Below are 20,000 nucleotides of genomic sequence, written 5' to 3' on the forward strand. Positions count from 1 at the left end.
TGAGACAAATGTCAGAGACACGTACTGCTGTAGTGTGAGGACTTTGTTTCTGTGCACACACACACACACACACACACACACACACACACACACACACACACACACACACACACACACACACACTCTTGACCTTTACAGACGCGTGAAATCCCCAGGGGTTTGGTGTCTTGGTGTGGCTGCAGGAAACAACAAAGACTCATGGGTATGATGACCATAGAGATATCTAGGTCTATTTCTGTGGGTATGACCATAGAGATATCTAGGTTTATTTCTGTGGGAATGACCATAGAGATATCTAGGTTTATTTCTGTGGGAATGACCATAGAGATATCTAGGTTTATTTCTGTGGGAATGACCATAGATATATCTAGGTCTATTTCTGTGGGTATGACCATAGAGATATCTAGGTTTATTTCTGTGGGAATGACCATAGAAATATCTAGGTCTATTTCTGTGGGTATGACCATAGAGATATCTAGGTTTATTTCTGTGGGTATGACCATAGAGATATCTAGGTTTATTTCTGTGGGAATGACCATAGAGATATCAAGGTCTATTTCTGTGGGTATGACCATAGAGATATCCAGGTTTATTTCTGTGGGAATGACCATAGAGATATCTAGGTTTATTTCTGTGGGAATGACCAACAGTTTGACCCCCCATTGTGATTCAGTCACTCATCCACATTGTCCACCACTATACTGGTATTACTCTGTCTGTGTTTCCCCTGATGACTGCACACATTTCATGTCTTTTTATTGCTCTTTTTTTGCTTGTAATTCACACCTCAGTGAATGTGTGAGGTGTTCATACGCTTTTAAGAATTGTTACATGTTTGGGGATTGGAGCATTAATTAGTCATTTAAATATTTGAGCTTTTGTCATTATACAACTGTCAGATTGATAACAGCATTTCCATGGAGAGCAAACCAGCAAAGTCATAGGAACTAACTTGCTCCAGTTTTCTCTGGGGTCAATATTCAATAGGACTCACAAGCTAACAGACATTCTCTACAAGCACATAGATGAACATCTTAAATTGGAATTTGTTTTTTCTCTCTTTTTTCAAATCTTGTCACATATTGATAATGTGCTTAAAAAAAGTTAACCAGTGAGAGCAGGATGTTCCAGCAGGACATTCAACCAGTGTGTGCCCAGTGGGTACTTTCTGGCCTTAGTTTAGACCAGTAGTTTGTTCTGTCCACAAAGAGAAGCTGGATTTAATTTTGACTAGTAGTTTGTTCTGTCCACAAAAGAGAAGCTACATTTAGATTTGAATGTTTTCTATGTCTTTGAGAATTGTGGTGAGAGGTTATGACCCCAGTCAATAACAGATGGAGGAAAATAATAGGAACTGTGGTGAATTGTGTGAAGTGATTCTGCGATCCTGCAAGCATGCAGAGTTGCAAATTTAGGGGCTATTATTATGATTATTATTAATCAGTAAACCTTATTTTAAGAGTAATGATACCACCGCTGTTAACTTTGGCTGGCTAGTTAATAGTGGTTCAGAGCGTTTTAGGTGATGGCTGAGGGAGAGATTACTAATGCAAATACTTATTTATACTCTATCTTTGTATGGCAAAGTTCAGGCGGATATGGTGGAGACTTTTGTATTGTCTGTTTTAATGCAATTTTATGAGCCCTTTTTACATCCTCTAAAAGTGTTGTTGTGACTTCAACAAACAGACTAAGTTAAGTCATGAACACATCTGCAGTGCCATTTAATTTATTGTTGATGCAATAAAAGTTACATTTGGGATTCTCTTTTTTTTACAAGTGCAATTTGACGCAATCGATATAGAAACACAGTATAAACATTCTCTGTCTGTTTGTCTGCTGATGCTATTGTTACATTTTACTACTACTTCTTACTCACAATCTTGATCCTAATTGAGTTGTATATCTTTGTACTAAATAACTTCACTTGTTTGTATTTATTTTTAAACAATGTCATGTATGTTGGCATTGTCGATAATGTGGATTATGATTATTGCCATATTGATACCATATCGATGCCTTTTTTCATGTCGTCTTCAAGAGACTCTGGATGGAGATGGTAGGTGAGATGTGTGCTCAATAGAAGTCAACAGCCTACCTGTATGATGATGATGTTGCACTGGCTTAAAGTGCATGTTTCATAGTTACCTTTATTCTGCCTAAAGGTATGCCAAATAAACTTCACTTTAGTCTTAATGTGGTGTTGGGATTATATTTTATATAGTGTGAGCTGCAAAAGTATTAGGACAGTTACAAATGTTTTGTTGTTTTGGCTCTGTACTCCAGCACTTTGGATGTTAAAGGATACAATGAGGTTATCCTATGAGGTTAAAGTGCAGACTGTCATCTTTAATTCGAGGGTATTTTCAACCATATCGAGTGAACTGTTTGAAATTAGAGTACTTTGTACATAGTCCTCTCATTTTAGGGTAACAATTCACTTATACAGTATGTGTATAATAGTAAAAAGTTAAGTATTTGGTCCCATATTCATAGCACAGATAATCCTGAGTGAATGCGAGAAAGTTACAGACACATAAATATCCAACCCCAAGACATGCTAACCTCTCACCATTACAATAATGTGAGGTTAGAATTTTGAGGGGTATGATATTTATGCCTTTGTAACTTTCTCATTCATCATTATACACCATTTATTCAGGATTATCTGTAATTATGGATGCATCCATATTCATGTAGGAGTGTTTAGAAACATATTATATTCTTATTTACAATATAAGTGACTCCAAAATTACAATACATTATTTACCATTCATTTCTGCACAAAATGATCTGAAACACAACCAAAACAAACAGCAAATGCATCCACCAGAGTCACAAGCTTGGTGTAATCATTGTGCGTTATGAATATGGGACAAAAATACTTAACTTTTTACTAATTCTATACACACAAAGGTGAATTTGTCCCTAATACTTTTGGTCCCTCAAAGTATGGGTGAAAATTCCCTCAAATTAAAACACTTTAACCTCATAGTCATTGTATATTTTCAAATCAGTGTTTGGAGTACAGAGCCAAAACAACAACAACAACAAATGTGAATGTGTGTGTGTGTGTGTATTTATTGATCTATTCTACAGTATCTTCACTATCTAATCATATTTATGCTTCAGTCATTCAATGTGTCCCTCTAAAATGCCCACTGTATTAATTTAGGGAAGTTTTCCAACATGCATTAGTTAATACAAATATAGCCATAATAACTTAATCCTAAAAATGCGTGATATTGGGCCTTTACTGTAAATCAAACGAGATCAAATCATAACACATTTTCATAGCATTTACAACTTTTTTTACATATCTCGCATTATGGATGTTAAATCTCACTGAAATAACCGAAAGTTAGGCTACTTTATATTCAATGTACCTTTGATATATTTAGTCATGGATACGTGGTATTGAGCATTTCCGGGGAAGTTATAGCCACTCCCTGCAGTTGTGTTGGATTGATGGGTTGTCACTAGTTGCCCCAGCCACAAAGTTGGCTAATGAAGGTCATCGTAAAATGTATGGGGGAAATTCGCCCCTAATTTAAGGTTAGGGTTGGATATAATGTTAGCAGTGTGTTTAAGGTTAGGTTTAAAACCAGATTTTAAGAAGATCATTTGTAGAAATACGCGGGTTTAGCCATAATTATGACTTCGTGGCTGTGGTAACTAGTGAACACCGGGTTGATGATCTTGGGGGAGGGTCCTAAACAAAGAACAGAAGCGACTCCACAATGGGAGGTTTGGCGGAGACTTTTTATAATATAGTACTAGTGTATTTTCTGTTTTTTATGCTATGGATATGTGTTTTTTAAATTTAATTGTATCATTTACACTTACCCACATGATATTGAGCTTGAACGTAACGTAACCAGTCTGGGCGGGAGAGCATGGTTGTCAACAAGTGGACCGCTTCTTCCTTGTCTTTTCGAGTTTTGAATGGCAATGACATGGCGCTTCCAACTTCTAATGTAATGTTTGCTATCGCTAACACTTGCAGCTCCAACCCTTTGCAACGTGTAGTGTTCCCGGCAGATACGTCTATTTCTAAGCAACATTGTTTCTGGTGTAGGCTACACCCTCGCGTGCCTGCCTTTGAACTAATGTAACATGATATCACAAGTTGCTGTACCCTACCCGTTTACACATTATAACACACAAATATACTGTACATTACTAATTAGACACACACAGACTGAGCTGAATTCAACACATTTTCTTAAGAGGCAAGTATAGGCTACCGAAGAAAATCATGTGCCGAGAGAGGCAGCGAGGCACAAGGCATTTAACTTACATTTCACCCTAGAGTCACAACGTGTACTTGGCTATTTTAGGACAAGCCATGGCCAAACAATCAATGTCGACCTGGCATAGCCTACCTATTCTGTCAAAACGTTCCAAATGTAAAAAATGTAACTAGATTTCATTCTGCTGTAAATGCCTCTTCAAACTTTGACTCTAGTAGCATATTTTGAAATTTCACTGTCCTAGTTTGTATACTGTATATCCTATATCCTCATTTAGGGAGTCAATCATTCCATTTCTTGCCCAAATATGAACTGTGTGATCCTCATGTCTTCCCATTTTATTATAATTTTCATGTTGTGATTCATTCCAATGTGACTGTCAGACAGCTTCCATGACCAGCTGCTGGAGGACAGTCGGTTCCTTAGGGCAGACCGCCGCCTGGACACAGAACTAGTGGATAAGCTCATCCTGCAGCTCAACAGGATCTACCCGCAGATCCTCACAGACAAGGAGGCCACCAAAGTGAGTCTTGCTCCCCAGTAAAATAATTTTGACCCAGGGTAGTGGTAACTTCCACTGGTACTAAGAGTCCAAGAATGACTACTTGTTTCATTGTCAGACCAGCGCCAGACAGACTGTAACACAATGTTAAAATTGAGTAATAGGCTAGCGTTCACAGAAAATGTGTTTCTGAATTCCTGGAATGCTGAATATGATTTGATGATCCAGTTTAGGGACCTTGATGTGCCCACCTCGTCCGACTGGCCGAGCTCCTGGCTCACCTGCAGGGGAAAGGTGAAGAGGCCTGCCGGGAGTTCTACCGGGCACTTCACCTGCATGTGGAAGAGGTGTACTTCAGCCTACCCACGCGTCTCTCCGCTCAGAGGTTAGTCTCTCCGACTGTCAATCAGTCACTGGAGATCTGACATTTGCTCTCATTATTCACACCAAAATACCTTTTTTTACTCCAGTTTATTTTAGTAAATACTTTCTTAACACTTATTTTTTATTAACTGTGCATTGTTGGTTAAGGGCTTGTAAGTAAGCATTTACATTTACATTACATTTAAGTCATTTAGCAGACGCTCTTATCCAGAGCGACTTACAAATTGGTGAATTCACCTTCTGACATCAGTGGAACAGCCATTCTTTACAATAGTGCATCTAAATCATTTAAGGGGGGTGAGAAGGGATTGCTTTATCCTATCCTAGGTATTCCTTGAAGAGGTGGGGTTTCAGGTGTCTCCGGAAGGTGGTGATTGACTCCGCTGTCCTGGCGTCGTGAGGGAGTTTGTTCCACCATTGGGGGGCCAGAGCAGCAAACAGTTTTGACTGGGCTGAGCGGGAACTGTACTTCCTCAGTGGTAGGGAGGCGAGCAGGCCAGAGGTGGATGAACGCCCAGTGCCCTTGTTTGGGTGTAGGGCCTGATCAGAGCCTGGAGGTACTGCGGTGCCGTTCCCCCACAGCTCCGTAGGCAAGCACCATGGTCTTGTAGCGATGCGAGCTTCAACTGGAAGCCAGTGGAGAGAGCGGAGGAGCGGGGTGACGGAGAGAACTTGGGAAGGTTGAACACCAGACGGGCTGCGGCGTTCTGGATGAGTTGTAGGGGTTTAATGGCACAGGCAGGGAGCCCAGCCAACAGCGTGCAGTAATCCAGACGGGAGATGACAAGTGCCTGGATTAGACCTGGATTTCACTGTAAAGTCTACCGTGTTGTATTCGCACATATGTGACAAATAAATGTGATTTGATTGAGTGAGGATGACATTATCGCTGACATTTTTGCAATCTCTTTCCCAGATTCTATAGACCGTTCACGACTGCAGCCTCACCCACTCAGCAGAGATATGTGCTAAACGACAGAGGTAATATACTCACAGAAAGTGCACACTCTGTCACTTACCAACACATGTACTGTAAACACATATGCCCTTTACGGTACATACCTCTTTCTCACATACTGTCTTCTGCTCTCTCTTCCCCCTCTCCAGGTCATATGTTCTTCCTGAGTTGTTTCAGTGTTGCAGTTGGGGTGGCTCTACTACATTACTATGGCGGTGAGTACAATTTTTTCCCCAAAGAAAACAAACCAGTAGGAACACCAGAAATCATACATTTTTACAGCTCGTCTGTACTCTGTAGACTTAAAAAAAGAAAAATCAAGCATAACATTGCATCTTCATGTTATGACAAATCAAACTTTATTTAAAGTGCAATGGGATGACACTTTACAATGAAACAAACAAGGAAGAAGCAGTGAAAAGAATGAGAAAAAATAACATAAAACACAAAGGATGTCTAAAACAATAACATCACCGATTTAAAAGTGTCTTTTATGTAATTTAAAACGCTCCCTGGTAGTGTTTGCATCTCATACCTGACAGGGCAAGCTTTTTCATTGGTTTTGGGCTTACACCTATTCAGTTTTCATTAGGTTGAAGTCGTCAATGCTATCATGATTATTTGTTGGGGAATAAAACAAAGTTGAACCGTCCATGTGTTGTCCTGCAGAGGCCAAAGTAACAAGGGGAAGCAGGGCTCTTGGCATGGCTGCTCTGGATTGGGTCGGCAGTTCGAGAGGTTCTCATATGGTACACTAGGCCCGATCAGGAAGTAGTGGGTGTGTCTCCAACACCACCAGCACATCAGAACACACACGGTGCCGGACATCCACACTACACTACACTCTTTTCACTACCGTGCCAGCCTGAACCAAACTCTGCTAGTTACAGCAACTACGTGTTAGTACAGCTTGGTTGGGCTCTATTCAATTGCCTCAGTAGGGCCTTAAAGCCCTTAAGTCATTGTTTTTTTACAACTCTGTAAATACCATATATATATATCTATCTTTTGGGTTTAAGGATCTTACTTTCACTGACAATTTTTCATACAGCTCTGTTTTTATGGACTTTCATTGTCCTAATAATGGTTAGTTATAGACATGCCTCTTCTCTGCTGAAAGCAACTATTATTACACTAAATGTAAGTCTCTGTTACTGAATAGCATCAGAGATTCTGTCTGCATTCATCTTAATTTGTGTGGCGTGGACACGGTAGACATGTAGGGGTTTTGTACAGAATACCCAGAGACCAGGCTCACTTTAAATACGGAACCTTTCCAGGGTATGTGTTGTACTGCTCAGTATACTCAGGGGATTGACATTAGAAAACATACATTTATTTGGTGTATTTATAAGATATTTTTAATTTGTTCAAGAAAAAACAACACAGGCACTAAATGTATTGCTATTTTGTGATAATGTCTGTTGTCAGGGAGATTATGAGAAACAAATGTAATAACAATGTTATAATATGCGCCCAGTGTTTGGCTTGGGCTAAATGTCCACCACATATCGTCTTTACATTAGATGAATCCAGGTCCACTATGTTTGTATATCTAGGCACAGCTTAATGAATGTGTGACCTATGATATCAGAGAGATTGCAATATGTTCACAAGAACTATCACGTTATAGTGATTGACTTATCGCCTGATGTTTAAAGCTGGAATCCTCAATGGTGAAACTGCTATGTCCGTTTGCCACAACAAAGAGGTTAGTGTAAACAACAAACACAGTTTTTACTCTCTGACATCATTGGATGTAATAGAACAGCAGAATATCTTCTACATTTTTATTTTGGTGTGAGGCTTCTTACTCTCCGGTTCGCCAACAAACAATGGCGGTGTGGCGGACAGTAGCGCTGTTTCCTACTGTGATTCCATCTTTAAATATTTTGAGTGAAAATAGTACTAAGTCACTGTTTTTTGAAGTGTTCTTTTTTTATTATGCCCACTAAAAAACAATACAAATTAATACATTTCAGGTCTCAACCATGTTGTTTCACCTCGGAGTCTATTTCTCACTTTTCTCAAATGTTAAGAATTTTCAAAGCCTTCTCTAACCAACATGTCTTATGTTTTGTCTTACACATGCATGAAGCCTTTGTTCACTAACTTGATGTAATTATGTTTAGTTTGTTAAGGTCAATATTGTTAATCGGGGGGAAGTAGATTATAAGGCTTATACTGTTTTATAGTAGGGAACATCATGTTAAATACACATGTAACCTACCAGATATAATCCATGTGTAGACAGAGCTGTGATACACCAGTAATATCTACTCTTTTTATGTCTAAAAGTGGAAGTTAGGGAGGTCTCCACAGACTCTAACTGTCTTAGTCTCTCAAGTACCTTCATTAGCCTTTCCATGCATGGACAATAAAAAACAATATCTGAACAAATTGTTGTATTTTATTCACAAACTTCATTTCAGAGTTGTAAAGTATTCACTGCATATAGTGCATAAAACAACGTATATTAAGTGGGGTTAAATGATTTGGTCCTTCATTTACAAAAATAGAAAAACTATTATGCTGTCAAGGCTAAACGAGGCATGACATACACACTTCAACACAAATATATACACTGAGTGTACAAAAGATTATGAACATCTGCTCTTTCCATGACATAGCTTTCACCTGGTCCAGTCTATGATCCCTTATTGATGTCACTTCAATCAGTGTAGATGAAGGAGAGGAGACAGGTTAAAGAATAATTTTAAAGTCTTGAGACAATTGAGACATGTATGTACCATTCAATGGGTGGGGGGGGAATAACTCCATAAATATTAGGTAGGTGTCCTTTAATATTTTTGTACCGTATATGACAGGAGATTGGTGGCACCTTAATTGGGGAGGAAGGGCTTTGTGGTAATGGCTGGAGCAGAATGACTGGAATGGTGTCAAATATGTTTGATTTCATTCACTCCATTCCGGCCATTATTATGAGCTGTCCTCCCTCAGCAGCATCCTGTGGTGTATATACATGTACATTTAAATTCTAACTATACATACTGTATCTGACCGATCTGAGATTATATATAAGGCAGCATGCACAGTCCCCCTCTGATACCAAGTTGAGGTTTGCTGACTGTTAGGTTGCAAAAGTCTGGTAACTTAAACCTGGTTATTTTGGGATAGTTATTTGAATTGTTTAACCCTTAATGACTGTAAACTGTACAGTACTGCCTATATATATATATATATATATATATATATACACACACACACACACACACACACACACACACACACACACACACACACACTTGTGTGTATATATATAGTGTGTGTGTGTGTAGGCCCAGGCTAATACAGGACTCTGATTATATCCGCTCTCTCTGCTGTACAATGATGTACACATGTTTAGCATGGGGCTGTGGTCAAAGCATTTACAGTGGTGAAAAGGGACCCAATTGTCATACTTGACTAAAAGAAATGATAGAAAATGACTGAAGTAAAAGTGAAAGTCACCCAGAAAAAATACTACTTGAGTAAAGTATTTGGTTTTAAATATACAGTACTTAAGTATCAACAGTAAATGTAATTGCTAAAATATATTAAAAGTCAAATTTAAAATTCTTTACATTAAGAAAACCAGACAGCACAATTTTCTGTTTTTAATTTACGGATAGCCAGGGCACACCAACACTCGGACATCATTTACAAATTAAGTATTTGTGTTTAGTGACTCCGCCAGATCAGAGGCAGTAGGGATGATTAGGGTTGTTCTTTTGATAAGTGTGTGAATTTGATCATTTTCTGTCCTACTAAGCATTCACAATATAATGAGTACTTTTGGATGTCAGGGAAAATGTATGGAGTAAAAAGTACGTTATTTTCTTTAGGATTGTAGTGAAGTAAAAGTTGTCAAAAATATAAATAGTAATGTACAGATACCCCAAAAAACGATTTAAGTATTACTTTATAAAGTATTTTTTTTTATTAAGTACTTTTCACCACTGCGTTTACAGCACACCCAGATAAGCTGAAGTCCAAAAACATCTGCAAACCTCTACTGCATTAACGATAGCAGTTAAGACAGCTGTGCTTTGGGTTTTAGCTAGGGTGGTAAAAATATAGAAATACTTGTTTTTGTACAGAGCAAAAGTAGAATGAAGACTCTTGCACGCGTGCGCAGCAGCTGGGTGTGTACATCAAGTATTTCTAGAACAAAGTCACCACGACAGCGGCTCTGGGATATGTATAAAATAACCCTGTAGATCATATAACTTTCACTGCTATGCGGATGACACACAGCTGTACATTTCAATGAAACATGGTGAAGCCCCAAATTGCCCTCACTAGAAGCCTGTGTTTCAGACATAAGGAAGTGGATGGCTGCAAACTTTTACTTTTAAACTCAGACAAAACAGAGATGCTTGTAAGTTGGTGGTTGAAGATATCCCTCTAGTGGTGTGGGGGTTGTGCTTTGGCAAAGTGGGTGGGGTTATATCCTTCCTGTTTGGCCCTGTCCGGGAGGTATCATCAGATGGTGCCACAGTGTCTCCTGACCCCTCCTGTCTCAGCCTCCAGTATTTATGCTGCAGTAGTTTATGTGTCGGGGGCTAGGGTCAGTTTGTTATATCTGGAGTACTTCTCCTGTCTTATCCGGTGTCCTGTGTGAATTTAAGTATGCTCTCTCTAATTTTTCTTTCTCTCGGAGGACCTGAGCACTAGGACCATGCCTCAGGACTACCTGGAATGATGACTCCTTGCTGTCTCCAGTCCACCTGGCCGTGCTGCTGCTCCAGCTTCAACTGTTCTGCCTGCAGCTATGGAATCCTGACCTGTTCACCGGACATGCCCACCTGTCCCAGACCTATTATTTTACCATGTTGGTCATTTATGAACATTTGAACATCTTAGCCCATGTTCTGTTATAATCTCCACCCAGCACAGCCAGAAGAGGACTGGCCACCCCTCATAGCCTGGTTCCTCTCTAGGTTTCTTCCTAGGTTTTGACCTTTCTATGGAGTTTTTCTAGCCAACGTGCTTCAACACCTGCATTGCTGGCTGTTTGGGGTTTTAGGCTGGGTTTCTGTGCAGCACTTTGAGATATCAGCTGATGTACGAAGGGCTATATAAATAAATGTGATTTGATATTTGAAAAGGCAATAAATGAACGCCATTGTTAATTTGAACAATGTAATGTTCTCACAGCATGTAAATAGCAACTGATGAAGTGTGTGACGTAACATCATGAAATAGGGTAAATGACCAGGGGAAGACAAAGTTGACAAATTCTGATCTTGATAATGCAACTGAGAATGTGATTGAGATCTGAAATTCATATGGAAAGCCAAAGACAAAGATGGTCAACTCTGAGTTTGTAATCTGAAATCTGAAATGTTGACTGGCTGTGGATATGAAGGCCAGTGTGAGTCCTGTAGAGTTGATCTATCCATTGTCTTTGACGTAACAGAGAACCTGATGGCTTGAGGCCTATGGAAGACTGGATCCTGAAATTCTCTGGCCTGTAAAGTAGCAGTAATTGGGTTAGTACAGCTTTGCAGCTATGGTAGGTAATTCCAATATCAAACATTTAATATAAGATTCACCTATGTGTGACAGTACTGTAACTGTAACAGTAGGCCTACCTACATATACACAAAAGTATGTGGACACTGCTTCAAATTAGTGGATTCGGCTATTTCAGCCACACATTGTTGACAGTTGTAAAATGTGGAGCACACAGTCATGCAATCTCCATAGACAAACACTGGCAGTAGAATGGCCTTACTGAAGAGCTCAGTGATTTTCAATGTAGCACCTTCATAAGATGCCACCTTTCCAACAAGTCAGTTTGTAAAATTTCTACCCTGCTATAGCTGCCCCGGTCAACTGTAAGTGCTGTTATTGTGAAGTGGAAACGTTTAGGAGCAACAACGGCTCAGTTGCGAAGTGGTAGGCCACTTACGCGTTGAGTGTAAAAATAGTCTGTCCTCGGTTGCAACACTCACTACTGAGTTCCAAATTGCCTCTGGTAGCAACGTCAACACAATAACTGTTTGTCGGGAACTTCATGAAATGGGTTTCTATGACCGAGCAGCCGCACACAAGCCTAAGATCAACATGCGTAATGCCAAGCGTCGGCTGGAGTGGTGTTAAGCTCGTCGCCATTAGACTCTGGAGCAGTGTAAATGCGTTGTTTGGAGTGATGAATCACGCTTCACCATCTGGTAGTCCCAACGGACGAGTCTGGGTTTAGTGGATGCCAGGAGAATGCTTCCTGCTCCAATGGATAGTGCCAACTGTAAAGTTGGGTGGAGGAGGAATAATGGTCTGTGGCTGTTTTTCATGGTTCAGGCTCCTTAGTTCTAGTGAAGGGAAATCTTAATGCTAGAGCATAAAATGACAATCTAGACGATTATGTGCTTCCAACTTTGTGGCAACAGTTTGATGAAGCCTCTTTCCTGTTTCAGCATGACAATGCCCCACGGCACAAAGTGACGTCCATACAGAAATGGTTTGTTGAGATCTGTGTGGAAGAACCTAACTGCCCTGCACAGAGCCCTGACCTCAACTCCATCGAACACATTTGGGATGATTTGGAATGCCAACTGCATGCCAGGCCAAACTGCCCAACCTCACTAATGCTCTTGCGGCTAAATGGAAGCAAGTCCCACTGCAAAGTTCCCTCATCTAGTGGAAAGCGTTCCCAGAAGAGTGGAAGCTGTTATAGCAGTAAAGGGGGACCAACTCCATATTAATGCCCATGATTTTGGAATGAGATGTTCGACTAGCCGCTGTCCACATACTTTTGGTCATGTACTATATTTATAAAGCTCATGTAACCTGAATTTGACATGCAACTCTCATACATGTATGATTACCAAACACTACCAAAGTATGTGCGTATTGTACATATAACACAAGTATAATGCCTTTACCTGTGTACTAGCTGATGACCATGGGTAAGGAGAGAGGGCAGTTAGGAGTTGGTGTTGGGCTTCTGGACGCCAAATGCTGTGATGAAGACATTGACTACAACAATGATGAAGACGAGTGCTGTGGTGACATTCTCCATAATGTTCAGCTTGAAGTGCATGCTCTCATCATTCACGTTCCACTTTACTACAGAACAAGAGAGAGACACCAAAATATGTTGAGGATTAATTTACTGTCTCCAAGCATGTCCTCAATCCAACCAACAGAGGGAGCTATGCCAGTGTTTTCAAGTGTTGCTTCTAAGACTGGGGGCACTGTTTGAATTCCTTAAAAGTGCATTCTTCCCCTCTCCCTTTGAAGTAATCACTGAGGGCATAGACAAAATTGGACAAGTAGACAAGTTTGGACAAGTGAACTCAGCTCTACCACATGGTGGCCCGCCTGGCTTTTTAACCATCATTTATTCAGCATTGTCTTGCTAATCATTATTGAACCATCTGATATGAAGATACAGCCTCTGACATTTCCTAACCTCAGGTGAATTATTATCTAGGACATTCATTATATTCCTCACTGGAGATGGCTAATATGTTGTGGAGATTGAGGTGAGAGTTAGTTAGGGCCCAGTTTAGTTGAGCATTTTTTAAATGCTCTCAGTGCAGACACACAACTCCTGTAACATTAGCAATTCCCCTCAGGACATTAAGCTGAGTATTCCTAATTTGAACCAGCTCAGAGGAGAAACACAACACACCAATGGTCTCATTCCTGAACTTTCCCACACACACAATGGGAGCCCCTGGCAGGGGAACATAAGGATATTATGGCCAGGGGTGTGATGGACCAGGCTTCACTCAGTACACAGATAATATTGTGTTTGCTGAGAGAGCCAATCTCAGGCCGACAGACACACATATGGCTCTATTTTTGTCTGGCGTTGAGGCACTAGGTCAAAAAGCATGTTAGTTTGCAATTTCGTCATGTAAAATCTGGCACATTGGCATTTTCTAGGTTCGGCAACTTACCTGTCTAACATCAGCCCGTTTGCGCTGAAGTGCGAGGGCTGGCAATATTTGAGTTGTGTCTTTAAAAACAAGTGCAAAAGTGACAATTTCATGCAGCGCTAGTGGGAAGTTAAAGACCCACAAAACGCAGGTCTTAATGGTAACACAGTTGATGATAGCATGGATTTTGGGAGCGGAAGCTCAGCCATGACACACAATGCCCATAGAACAGAGAGTGCCTTTTGTGCAGGTGAATCTCATTGTCACTTTTGCACTTAGAAACATTAAAAAAAGATTGGTTTCCCCTATTTAATTTAATTTGATTAAAACCAAGCATAGCCTACCCTCCCCTTAATCAAGGTTCATTTAGCAGCATCGCATAGATGGGTCTTTTTATCCTGGTCATTAGCCAAGTAGGGTATGAATAACAGGGTTTAAATGGTATACCGAGAGTGCTTTGAAATATTTTGTTATTTTGCCCTCATGCTTTTTCATTCACAATTCACATACCTGCATACTTCATTTTGCTTTTCAAGTAGGCTGTCCATCCCTACTTTCAAAGACCGCCTCCGTCCAATTAAATGCCTCGCACATAGGCAACAATACAATTAACAGGAGCCTAGTATCTTGTATAGTAGTGCAAATGTTATACATAAAGACATTTAGGCCGACATGTGCACACAGTGCCATGAAACTAGAGAAGCATTTTATGATGTCATGCTTCTGACCCCATCCTATTTAGAAATATTGTTGTTGTTTAAAAAAAAACAGTTTTTTGTTTGTTTTCTGTTTCATACCGAGCTCTCCATAGGCTACCCTTACCCTAGGCCTAAGCTACTAAGACTGGTTCAACAGCAAAGTGTTGTGCCTTTTTTATCCTGGCCTTTCACAGTAGCCTATCCATAAAAGGTGTTGAAATGGTCTGTTAGTCAGAGAGCCTTGAATTTAAAATTTACTGCACATCCTAAAACATTGCACATATGCCTGCTTGCATACTTCATTTTGCTTGTTCAAGTATCCAGGCATGTAGCTTAGCGGTTAAGAGCATTGGGCCAGTAACCGAAAGGTTGCTGGTTGAATCCCTGAGCTGGCAATGTGGAAAAATCTGCTGTTCGCTCCTTGAGCAAGGCAGTTAGCCCCCAGCAACAACTCCTATCCTGGCGCAGATGACGTCGATTAAGGTAGCCCCGCACCTCTCTTAACACCGTTTTTTTTTTACTGTTGTATTACTCGATATTGTAGCCTATGCTATTAATAAACTGTTGTATCAATCCACATTGGACCAGGAAGTGAATATTCCCTGCCCACAGCCGAACTGGAGTTGATGACAACGCAAAGACCGCCAATAACCTACAAACCTTGGGACAAACGCACACTGTATTAAGCCAAGGAACACGTTGATTGGCCAGTGAGTGGCCAAGCCTCGTCACACCTATAACTTCTTTATTCATCAAAACTCAGCTCTTTCGTGCCACCACCAGCTATTGAGCTCATAATTCCGTCTGGAATAATAGCTAAAGTATTTCTGACACACCCCTGGACATACAGCGCTACCGCCAGCGTATAGATCTACCATTGCATTAGGTTTGTTAAAATAGAGCCCATAATATTTGTTGGGATTCAATCATAAAGTAGGGTCAGGGAGTTGATCTGTTCCTGGAGCTGAGGAGGAACAATAGTACCATAATCCAAGTTTTCATGTCTCATCATTAATGTCAGGAGTTTTCCCTGACCATGTCATCGGGTCACATGGTCAGGATAAACTCAGCCACAGAAATAGAATGGGTATCCCCATTCAAGTCAATGATGGCATAATGGGTGGACCTGCAGCCATTCTGCAGCCATTTTGAGTGTACCAATAAGAGCAAAGCAGGAAGTGTACCCATCAATCAGTGCTGTGATTTGTTGAATCAACTCAACTGACATTACAAAAATACATTCCATTGCATGAGCCACATCATAATTTGAATAAACATGCTATATTACCATGGAAATTATTGCATCACAATACCAGGCAACCAGTGTACCCAGGAGTTTACCAGTACAATTGTCAGGATAAGAGGTTCCAAACCCGTTCTATTCATTATATTTCTACGCTCCTGGCCCCACGCCTCATCAATCTATGGCTACATCCCAAATATCTCTCCTCCCGCCCAAAGTGTGCACTGCCCTTCACTGATTTGAAAGAAAAAATGGAATGACTGGGATAAGAAATATAATGGAAACTCTTAGCTCATGCCTCCACCAATCTAATGCTTTTAAATTTGTGGGAAGTATTGAATGACTTCACTCTTCAGTAGTAAGGCAATATTATTGGGAAGCAAACAGTTGCTGGTTAGCACCAGAGCCAGACAGAGTGTCGAGTACTTTCTTCATTTACCCCTGGGGGGGATTAATAAAGTTGAATAGAATAGAATTGAGACCCACCGATGAAGATGAGCAGGATGCCCACTGTGACCTGCAGGATGAGGAGATCGAGATGAGGGTGATGAGAGGTTTGTAGAAGGTGAAACCTGGGCCCTGCTCCAGGACAGCCTTCAGCTGGGAGGCGTTGGCCATGAGTAATGCCACGTCCAGCATGCTCTCTGCTGCACTCTTCTTATTGGCGTAGTGGTTCATGTTCAGAGCACCCCTTGTCGCCCTGTCATTCCTGCCCCTAAGGTGTGGAAGCTAACATGAATACAGAGAGACTAACATTAGTACAACATAGACTAGACAAAGACATCAATTATGTTCAGTATAAACATAACATATCTCGCCATATGTCTATCTATCCATATGTCTATGGACTTAACTCAGATACATCACTGTCTGGTTACAATTGTAAGTGAACCTGTAGGAGAGCACACTGTTAGTTATATTATTATATAAGAGGCTGGTGCTATGCTACATTATATGAACACTATGATGAGTTAATGTCCTCAATGAACTTTTTACTATGTCATACTGACCTTCAGCTTATTTAGGATAAAGTTTTAATGGAAGTATGTGGACATTTTGGGGATTCCTACAGTGACTCTGCTGTGGATTTGTGGGAAATTAAAGTGTTGTGGGACTATTTTAACAGGAAGTGTGACCATGCCCTCGGTCCATGGTGACTGCGCACCGTGCACAGAGAACTGATAGAAAGGAAGAGAAGTCAAGAGATCATGTGCTATGTCTTCTCTTCAGTTTCTTGCCAACCAGGGTGTAGATACTGAAACTGTAAACCAGGAGAAAGCAGTTCACCCTGTGGAGGAAGGTCTCTTCTCTACTTTACCACCCTGCAGTAGAGCGGGTTGGAAAATATGAAGTTAAATTGTTACATCATTGAAAAAGTGGGATTCCTAAACCAAACATTACCCAGGTGTCTTTGTGGGTTGAGGACAGAGTGTTTATTTTGGGTGGAACCGTCCAGCCTGACCATCCAAAAAACAAGGAGAGCCTTGTGCCCAGGTTGGCAATGTAAAACAGAGAAGCCCACATGCCTCTCACCACCTCTAAAAACACTCACAGCCCACAGAGGAAAAAGTTGTCCTTGTGACCGAGGCTAGCAATGGTTGGACAGTTACTTCTCTCTGAGAAACAGCTTGCTTTCCTTCACTGACTTATAACCCTCAAATTCCTGCACGGATCTTTCTTTGTCTTTCATTCATTCCATTCTCTGACTTTCACTCCCTTTCTCTGGCCCAGTTTTTGGGTGACATTTTTTTCGGTGACATTTTTCTCACTCAATCTTGTTGACCATCTCTCTGTCCTTCAAATGGGCTAGATTCCCATACCGCTGTATTCAAAATGTAACAATGTTCTAGAAATACTTAATGAGGGAACCTTCTCATGGCCTCTCCTCTCTTGGGCCAAGGAGGGACTTACCTCTGCTGCTTATGTCCAGAGTGTTATAACAGGCTGAGATACAGAACGTGTACTGTATTACGTATTCTGGTGATGCCAGACACTTTTCTTAAGCATGATTGTTGAGTAACAAACAGATCATTGTGGGTCTGAACAGACACCGCTGACCAGTCAATGTTGTTGCTCATGTAAGAGACGGGAGCCCTTCTCAGCTCTCCTTTTTCCTTCCCATCCTCTGCCTTCCTTGTTCATACACTGGTAGTACATCAACTGAACAACTGTTGTTGTTTTAATGTGAGATTCATATGTGGGCTCTTCATGTAGCTTCTATATGAACAAAACTCAACAATTAGTATAAGCCGCAGGTTTAAGATCAACACTGATGGGTAAAAACAAGAAAATCTAACAGAGCTCGATGATTGCACAGTTGTTTTCCATTGAGTTTGATCAGGACTTTTCTAAGTAACATAGTCATCATTTTTTCCCCCACCTTTGTTTAGCCAGGTAGGCTAGTTGAGAACAAGTTCTCATTTGCAACTGCGACCTGGCTAAGATAAAGCATAGCAATTCGACACATAGCACAACACAGAGTCACACATGGAATAAACAAAAACATACAGTCAATAATACAGTAGAAAAAAAAGTATATATAAAGTGAGTGCAGATGAGGTAAGATAAGGGAGGTAAGGCAATAAATAAGCCATGGTGGCAAAGTAATTACAATGTAGCAATTAAACACTGGAATGGTAGATGTGCAGAAGATGAATGTGCAAGTACAGATCCTGGGGTGCAAAGGAGCAAGATAAATAAATAAATACATTATGGGGATGAGGTAGATAAATGGGCTATGTACAGGTGCAGTGATCTGTGAGCTGCTCTGTCAGCTGGTGCTTAATGCTAGTGAGAGAGATATGAGTCTCCAGCTTCAGTGATTTTTGCAGATCGTTCCAGTCATTGGCAGCAGAGAACTGGAAGGAAAGGCGACCAAAGTAGGAATTGGCTTTGGGGGTGACCAGTGAGACCAGTGACCAGTGAGATATACCTGCGTGCTACAAGTGGGTGCTGCTATGGTGATCAGTGAGCTGAGATAAGACGGGGCTTTACCTAGCAGAGACTTGTAGATAACCTGTAGTCAGTGGGTTTGGCGACAAGTATGAAGCGAGGGTCAACCAACGAGAGCGTATAGGTTGCAGTGGTGGGTAGTGTATGGGGCTTTGGTGACAAAACAGATGGCACTATAATAGACTGCATCCAATTTGTTGAGTAGAGTGTTGGAGGCTATTTTATAGATGACATCGTCGAAGTCGATGGATCGGTAGGATGGTCAGTTTTACGAGGGTATGTTTGGCAGCATGAGTGAAGAATGCTTTGCTGCGATATAGGAAATCAATTCTAGATTTAATTTTGGATTGGAGATGCTTAATGTGAGTCTGGAAGGAGAGTTTACAGTCTAACCAGACACCTAGGTATTTGTAGTTGTCCACGTATTCTAAGTCAGAGCCGTCCAGAGTAGTGATGCTGGACGGGCGAGCAGGTGCGGGCAGTGATCGATTGAAGAGCATGCATTTAGTTTTACTTGCATTTAAGAGCAGTTGGAGGCCACGGAAGGAGAGTTGTATGTCATTGAAGCTCGTCTGGAGGTTAGTTAACACAGTGTCCAAAGAGGGGCCAGAAGTATACAGAATGGTGTTGTCTGCATAGAGGTGGATCAGAGAATCACCAGCAGCAAGAGCGACATCATTGATGTATACAGAGAAGAGAGTCGGCCGAGAATTGAACCCTGTGGCACCCCCATAGAGACTGCCAGAGGTCCGGACAACAGGCCCTCCGATTTGACACACTGAACTCTATCAGAGAAGTAGTTGGTAAACCAGGCGAGGCAATCATTTGAGAAACCAAGGCCTTTGAGTCTGCCAATAAGAATGTGGTGATTGACAGAGTCGAAAGCCTTGGCCGGGTTGATGAATTCGGCTGCACAGTAATGTCTCTTATCGATGGCGGTTATGATGTCGTTTAGGACCCATGACCAGCTCTGAAACCAGATTGCATAGCGGAGAAAGTATGGTGGGATTCGATATGGTCGGTAATCTGTTTGTTAATTTGGCTTTTGAAGACCTTAGAAATACAGGGTAGGATAGATATAGGTCTGTAGCAGTTTGGGTCTAGAGTGTCTCCCCCTT

At 41.0% G+C, this 20,000-nt stretch overlaps 2 pseudogenes; one reads left to right on the top strand and one right to left on the bottom strand.

Moving 5' to 3' along the window:
* The first annotated feature begins 3,579 nt into the window (after window positions 1-3,579).
* Window positions 3,580-12,807, top strand: LOC135536224 (caspase recruitment domain-containing protein 19-like; annotated as a pseudogene).
* On the bottom strand, window positions 11,557-16,782 carry LOC135536223 (ninjurin-1-like; annotated as a pseudogene).
* Between the last annotated feature and the right edge of the window lie 3,218 nt (window positions 16,783-20,000).

Source organism: Oncorhynchus masou, unplaced genomic scaffold, assembly GCF_036934945.1.
Source record: "Oncorhynchus masou masou isolate Uvic2021 unplaced genomic scaffold, UVic_Omas_1.1 unplaced_scaffold_5775, whole genome shotgun sequence".
Lineage (NCBI taxonomy): Eukaryota > Metazoa > Chordata > Actinopteri > Salmoniformes > Salmonidae > Oncorhynchus > Oncorhynchus masou.